This window comes from Herpailurus yagouaroundi, unplaced genomic scaffold (assembly GCF_014898765.1).
Source record: "Herpailurus yagouaroundi ecotype Mexico unplaced genomic scaffold, PumYag 209, whole genome shotgun sequence".
Lineage (NCBI taxonomy): Eukaryota > Metazoa > Chordata > Mammalia > Carnivora > Felidae > Herpailurus > Herpailurus yagouaroundi.
In genome coordinates this window covers 4,210,951-4,219,547 of record NW_024412440.1, presented here as the reverse complement: position 1 = coordinate 4,219,547, position 8,597 = coordinate 4,210,951, and positions in this window count along the sequence as shown.

Sequence of the window (8,597 nt, the reverse complement as noted above, 5' to 3'; positions counted from 1 at the left end):
CTGGGACGAGGAGAGGGACTGGAGATTGAAACAGTCATCAATAGCCATTGATGTAGTCAATCATGCTTATGTAATGAAACCTCCAAAAGGAGGGGATTTGGACCGTTTGGGGACTGGTAATATGAAAGTAAGCAGATTAGGCCCACAATGGAGTCGCTCATTGCTAAGCCTTTATCAGCACACCAAAATTTACCTGAGTTTCTGTGCTTTGCTTTCCAAGAAAAAGAAGCTCTGGTTCAACCAGTCAGTGCTTGCTGACTCAGGACAGGCCACCTGACCCAGTTCCAAGACTTTCTTTTGCTCCATATGAAGAAGGCAACCTTGCTTTAACAAGTCAGCAATTGCTCAGTATAACTTTCTTGTTCCCACTCACTTTAATCTGTAAAACTCTCTTTCTTGCATTGTATAGCTCTTCGGACCTCCTTTCTGCTAGATTAGATGCTACTTGATTCATGAATTGCCAAATAAAAGCTTAGATTAGTAAATTGTCTGTGGGAAAAGAAATTTAACAGTGAACATGTAGAGGTGCTGGGAAGGTGGTTTGCCTAGAAAGGAAATGGAAGCTCGGTACTCCTCCGTCATATCTTGCCCTGTGCTTTTCTTCCATCTGGCTATTTCTGAGTTATTTTCTGTTATAATAAGCCAATAGTCTAATAAGTAACTGTTTCCTGAGTCCTGTGAGCCACTCTAGAAAATTTATTGAATATAAGGAGGAGGGTCTTAGGGAATCTCTGATTTATAGCCAGTTGGTCAAAAGTGTAGGCAATAACTGGTACTTTTGATTAACATCTGAAGTGGTAGTGGGAGGGGACAGGTTTGTGGAATTGAGTCTTTAACCTGTGGGGAATGACAGTATTTCCAGGCAGGTAGTCTGTAAGATACCGAGTTGTTGTCCACAGAGTTGGGGAATTGCTTGGTATTAGGGAAAAACCGGCACACATCTGGTCACAGAGGTGTCAGAAGTGAAGTACTGAGAATGAATAAGAAACACAGAAGTGTTTTTCCTTTACAGGGTTCCTAAAATTATACACTCTCTTTTTCTCCCCTGTCTGCCACACCCATTTCAGGTTCTCCCAGTTAGGCCTACGTGTGAGAGGATGTACATCATCAAACTTGGAGTCCCCTTAAGGAACTGGGTTTTGTTTGTTTGTTTGTTTTTTAATGTTTTTATTAAGTTTATTTATTTATTTTGAGAGAGAGAGAGAGGCAGAGAGAGAGAATCCTAAGCAGTCTCCCTCCACACCCAAAGTGAGGAGCCTGGCACAGGGTTGAACCGCGAACCATGAGATCATGACATGAGCCAAAACCAAGAGTCACGCTTAACCAACTGAACCACCCAGGTGCCCCCCTCTTAAGGAACTGTTAACCAGTGTTGACCAATGATTGTGGCTTTTGAGTTCTTTATGGAATCATTGAATTCTTCTAGTATTTCAGCTATACTCTAATGTTATACAAAATGTTTGGTGTTTATTAATGAAATCAAATTTATATATGTGAGAGGCACAGATCTTAATTCTATAAACAGTTTGAAGAGATATGATGAATGTACATACCAGCGATCATCAACCCAATCAATATATAGAACATTTCCATAATCTCAGATTTGATCACCTTATATCAACTTCTATTTAGTCAACATGCTCCAGGGGCAGCTCACCTATTTCTATCCCCATAGATTAGTTTTGCTTTTTCTTTAAGACTACATAACAGCAACTATACAGTATATGCTCAATGTCTGACTTCTTTCACTCACCTTCATGGTTTTCAAAATCATCCTTGTTGTGTGGGTATCAGTAGTTCTTTCTTTCTGTAAGTAAGTAATGTTTCATTGTATGAATATACCACAATGTATTCATCCATTGTCTTATTGATGGACCTTTGACTAGTTTACAGTTTGGGGCTATTAGGAACAAAGCTGGTATAAACATTCTTGGAAAAGTCATGTTGGGGAAGTGTGTTTAAAATTCTCTTGAGTAAAGTGAAAAAGAGTGAAATTGCTGAGTATGGGTAGGTGTATTTGAACTAAATAAGAAATTTCCAAATATTTTTCCAAAGAGTTTTACCACTTGGTACCCAGTGATGGTGGAGAAGAATCCTAGTTGCTCCATATCATCATGAGCGTTTGCTGCTATCAGTCTTTTTAAAAATTTTTTGATGTTTTATTTTATTTTTGAGACAGAGAGAGACAGAGCATGAACGGGGGAGGGTCAGAGAGAGGGAGACACAGAATCTGAAGCAGGCTACAGGCTCCAAGCTGTCAGCACAGAGCCCAATGCGGGGCTCGAGATCACAGACTATGAAATCATGAACTGAGCCGAAGTCAGATGCTTAACAGACTGAGCCACCCAGGTGCCCTGGTGCTATCAGTCTTTTTAATTTTAGCCATTCTCACCAGTGAAAATAGTATTTAATTGTGGTTTGAATTTGTTTTTCCTTGATGACCAATGATGAAGAGCAGAGCTTCTGAAAATATGGTTTCTGGACAAGCAGCATCATTAGGAAAGTTGCTGGAAATGCAAAATGTGTACCCCACCGTAGGCTTAATGAATCAGAAACCCTGGAGTTGGAGCTTAGCAATCTGTGTTTTAACAAGCCCTGATTCATGATTAAATGAACTCACTTAATCATGTGATTTTTCATCTCTTAAATTCTATAGCAAAAAATATAGGTAAAAGTTAGATATCATAATTTGTATTTAATAGGGATTATTTTGCACAATAGAAAATAATTATGCTTATATAGATAATTTTCTTGGTTATTCCTACAAACAAAACTAGAACTCAACCAAAATGCAGACACACACACACACACACACACACAACACACACAACACACATACACAACACCCAAGCAAACAAAAGCAAACAAACAAAAAAATAAAATAAACTAGAACTCAGCCAATTTGAATGTCTTCAAACATTTAGTGCCCATATATGTAGGTACCTGTTTGACTTTCTGAACAGTAAAGCTTAAATAATTCCTTTGAATTCAAGGAATAAATTAAGAATGAGATTTTAAGGAAGAATACTATAGCATATCAGACATGTAGAGTCCTATAAATACTGTTATTTCCTCCAGTTTAATATTATTATCCCCAATTAAAACCATATTATGCTATACAACATGTAGCAACTTTTCAATTAGCACCTACATTAATGTTCAACGTTTCTAACATGGCACAATAGTGGGCATATTACAATCTTTATCATTAGTTTAAACCACTGTTAATCATCATAAAGTTTCCCTTGTACTTTAAGATTTTAATAAAAGTAGGAAAAAGTTATTTAACTCGGGTTTGTGCAAAGTCACATTTCTTTACAGTTTTCCAAAATTCACACAGTCTTAGGTACTTAATGTTCAGTGGTATTCCAGATTATTTTATCCACCCTATTTTTGATTTCATTTTTGTCCTACGTATTCTCCTCACCTTACACACATGCCAATCCACTTATAGAATTCATTTAACTCTGAATTTCCTAAAAAATATTTACAGTTGGGATTTATGTGTATGACAAGTTTAGAGTAACATTGTAGTAATGAGTTGATCTTTCAGCAAAGTATTATAGTCGTGCTAGATAATAGACATTCTCATTCTTGGAAGCCTTTCACCCATGCCCAAACCGGAAATTTCTCAGCACCTACAGTTCTCTACAAAATCCAGTCTTTCATTTTGTTTCTTGGACTTTGGTTCCCCTTTTCACCTTTTCCAACAGATCTCCCACTCATATTATCTCCTTTTCTCTCCCCTACTCTTCAATTTCTCAGTATTCTTTACTGTCACAATATAGCCATGTTTTTATTCCATTGTTCTGTTCAACCCATGCCTTTGAAGATCACAGATGTCAACCCCAAAGAGCATGTGAAACTATCAAACTGCTTTAGAAACCACCTACAAAATAAATGTTATATCAGCTATTAAAGTTTATATGTATCTGTACAATATATAATTACATATATGTATATGTAAGTATTGAATGTGGTACATTAGCAGCTTATTCTTATTTGACAGATGAGGAAACTAAGGATTAGAGAAGTAAAATCATTTGACTAAAATTTTCATACAGTAGGTAGCAAAGCTAGAATTTGAACCCCAAACCCCCTACGTTCTATTACAGCAAACTGCACTTCAAAAGATGGTGGTAGGTAGCCTAGATGGAAATTGCCCCCTCCACCAACACCAAACACACTCACCCATAGGACCAGCTACATAATTGGCAAGACTTAGTGCTAGATGAAATGAGGGACTCTTGCTCAAAAATGAACAATTTCAAGAAAACAAAAGTAGATCATCAAATGAAGTGCAGGCTCTTCTTAGCATGGAATCTTATGTAACTGAAGTTGGTCCTGCTCTCACATTATCCATTTAGTAATCCACTCATTTTCTACTATAGGATACCAGTGTTCCATGCAATTTCAACTACCTCGTTAGAGATTTTCCATTTCCTTATGTTAGTTTCTCTTATTTACTAATTTTCTATGTGCTTCCTGTGTTAGGTTCAGCACAGGGTTCTGTTAAGTTGATATAATTTCCTATCTTGTTTGCCTCATGAATTCCCAATAATATTCTCTCGTTTTTCAAATAACCATATATTTGAAGTCCTCACAGCCCACTACTTCAAGAAAATAAATTTTTTAGCTTGGCTGTATTTCACATAAAGTGAACTGGGCCCATCCAACTCTGGAGCTATTACACAAGACTTGCTCCATGTAATGGATCCATATAAAACTATACATTAAAATGCAAATAGTAGTTTATTGCAAACTCCTGCTAATTCTGTGGAATGTATCTCTCAATAACTTCATGTAAATTTAATAAGAGTTTTTCTGAGGGGGGGGGAACACTTTTTTTTCATTTTTGGCAATCAGTAATTACATACATTTTAATCATATGATGATATACTACTTTTCCCTTTTACCATCACAATGGAAATTTAAACCTAAGACATTTTAACATTTTAGAACTTAAGCATTCAGCTATATCACTATGAGGCTCAGTGGTTTTGCATTGCATAATTTTGAAAAGCGGCTTTTCATAAAGTGCATGCATGATATTGAATAGTTTAGCTGCTTTAGGATTGACTGTATAATTCTGAGGCATAAAAATAAAAATAGGGTTTTATCTGAATTTCCTCCTTAGCTAAATTTATAGTTTCATGCTTTTTCCTTTAATTTACATTGTTAAAATCTTTAAGGAGATCTCCAATAAATAGCACTCCTTTTCCCTGCCTGAGTTCTGATCCAATTGAGAAAAAAGAGAATATATGTTTTTAAATGTTTATTTATTTATTTTTGAGAGGGAGAGCACAAGTTGGGGAGGGGGAGAGAGAGAGGGACACAGAGAATCCCAAGCAGGCTCTGTGCTGTGAGTGCAGAGCCTGATGCAGAGCTCAAATTTATGAACTGCAAGATCATGACCTGAGCTGAAACTAAGAGTCAGATGCTTAACCAACTGAGCCATCTAGGCTCCCCAAGAATATTTTTAAAATGGGACACAAGATAACCCTTTATAATGGAAAAAGTGTAGGCTACAGCATATGACTTACAATTCTGAATCTCAGATTTATACAGATTACTCAATGCATCTCCAGGACAGCCTCTGACATGGAGGTTTTTAGTTATCTAATGCTATATAAGAATGTTATACCCAAAACTTTGTAAAGTAAAACAATCAATTAGTATGGTCACAAATAATGGGAGACAGATTTGGCTCTCTTAACCTAACAGACCTATTCATCTAGAGCTGGGCTGTACACTCCCACGATCTGGGGAAGGAGATAAACAGTTTTGTTGCAAAGTCCTGTACCGATGTTATGACTAGCTCCTCAATGCCAGTCTTTTGTTTTTCTTTGGGATTCTCCTGAGACCACTGATGGACAAATCACATTTACTGTTAGAAATCTCTGAAATAAGTCAGAATAGAATTAAAAAAAATACAAAACTCCAAACCACTGTATTTTATTACTTATTCCACATTTTGATATTCTGTCTAGTCCAATAATCTAGCATACATTCTGCAGTGAAATCAAATGGCAAGATCAAAATACTCCAATAATAAAATATCACCTTGATAGAGATGATCAAAATTTACATATAAACCTACTTTCTTTATCAAATTCCATTATCTCTAATTTTTGCCTTTCCTAGCCCTTACTTTGTCCTAGAGGTGGAGAAAGGAAAATCCACCAATCAAACTTCTTTATAAGTTGGATTCTAAAATAATTAGTAAAATCAAAATCCCTTTCCCCCAGGAGTTAAGTGTCCAAAGAAATTAAAGCCAACAATACTGTCTTCAAAGTCATACGTTGTTCAAACTTAGCCAGAAGACTCTCAATGCTTGTGTAGATTTTTTAGGCTACCTCTCACTGGAATAAGATTTATTATGAAATTTTTATGGCCTCACAAATGGAATTAATTTCATGTCAAGTTTCTGATGTTCGTCACTTTTAAAGAACACTTAAAGATGATAACATATGCAAAATTAATGTAGAATTAGTCCCACGCTCACCAAATTTAAAAGCGAGCCAACCTTTTTCCCAAAAGCGGTTCCTCAGGCAAAATTATGTTCCTATAATCTGGTACTTAGTGTTGCCAAAAACAATGGCAGAAACTCAGTTGTTTCTGAGGAAAAGAGGCTTGGAAGAATAAGTATCAGATCAATCCTCCAGGATGTTTTCAGACTATAATACTTGTGAACATAAATTCAACAGAGAGAAATATCCTAGCAGAATTTTAATTTTGCCAATATGCAATAACCATTTCTGGGAGAAAACTCTAATCTGCATAATGTTTAAAGTCTTTTCTCCAAATGATTGAGTATTGCTGACTTCTTGCAAAGTTTAAAAATATAGAGTAATGGAAGTCTGTGTTGTCAGGTCTTAGGTCAGTTTCCCTGTAACCAGAGCCTGTGGATTCTTGTTCCAGGGATTTATTGAGGGTATGCTTTCTGGTAAAACCAATACAGAAATGAAGACAGCAGAATAAATCAAGAGATGATGCTAGACAAAGTTGTGGGTTTACCTGAAGTTTAGATTTAGCTTGACCCAGTGGAGAGCTCTGTAGAGTAATGGCACAGAGGATACAACTGGGAGTTATAATAGGACTCTCAGCAGCAAGGGAATCTGACAAGAGATCTGCATGAGGCACCGAAAGCATCCACTAACAAAGGGTAAATGAAAGTAGGAAGTTTGAAAGAACAGAGTTTCTACTGATTATTAAAGCCATATTCCATAAGCAATTATCCCTGAAGTGGGTGATAATTTTGAGTTTGCAAATCTGTGAAAAGCTGTCACTGAACACCTTAAAAATTTGATACCATATTTTGAATTTTACTTTCAATCAAATGAAGATACATGAATAGGAAATTAATGAATCCAGAATCTATTTCTTCTGCCAGGAGATAATTTAAATGTAACAATAACTTTACAGAACAAATTGCTGGACCTGGCTACTAGAAAAGGTTTGGACATGAATTTTGAAAGTATAACATATCTTGGTTCTTTCTGAATAAAACCTAAAATGAATATTCAAGCTTTCAGAAACTGCTTTAAAATTTTTTCTCTTGTTCCTATTAACTACTTTTGTCAGACTGAGATCTATACTGTCGGAGTCGAAAGCAAGGAGAATGAAAAACAAAATAAAACATTGAATCAGTTTAGATATCATTTTCCCGTATAAGTAGCATTCATTCAACCTATATTAAATAAGTTAACAAGCAAAGAGAAAAAGAAGTTCATTTGTCACTGTAAAACTTTTTAATACCAATGTATATAGAGTTGCTCCAAGAGTGACATCAGGTGCCTAACTTAGGGAATCACCACTTCACGTGAGAGTTCTGTTGAATCACAACTGAGGGACAAGTTATGACCATAAGAGAGATTCTCTGTGTTAATCATGTGTACAAATAATTTCAAAGGATGTCTTAAAATTTGTGTGTAATTCTTTATTTTTTCACTGTTTTATGTTCTGGTTATAGCTATTGGAGAACGTATATATTTTGTTATCTGTTGAATAGAATGACAAAAACACCGAGCCTTATATCTTTGTATGAATTTTCATTCAATTTTTTAAATAATTAATCAATATTATATTTTACAACAGTGTTGGTCCAAGATGAATTTGAAGTTTAAAAAAATAACAGAAGAAAATAGTTTCTTTCACCAAAGCTAGTTTGAGAAGCACTCCTCTATAGGGTATGTGAGAATCAACCACCTTGAAGTTAAAAACTAGCTCCTTGCTCTACCTGTGCCTATAAAGTTCAAGACTGAGCAGCAGCAAACTTGTACTCTGGAGCTGTCCAAACCTGACTAAAATAAAATAAAATAAAATAAAATAAAATAAAATAAAATAAATAAAACTATGCTTTTGCTAGGTCAGCGCCCCAGGCTAAGCACCTCCCACTCCTTCTGGTAAGCAACCAGATAAGGTGCATCCAACACTACTGCCAAGGTCTACACCTTTCCTGATGCCTCATTGACCTTTAAGCTTCTGCTAAGACAACAGTTCACAGGGTCAGTACTGAGAATGGTGTAATCTTTTCTGAGAAGAATGTTTTTCCTTTTCCTCTCATCTCAAATGCCCACTCCTCACATTAAAATCGT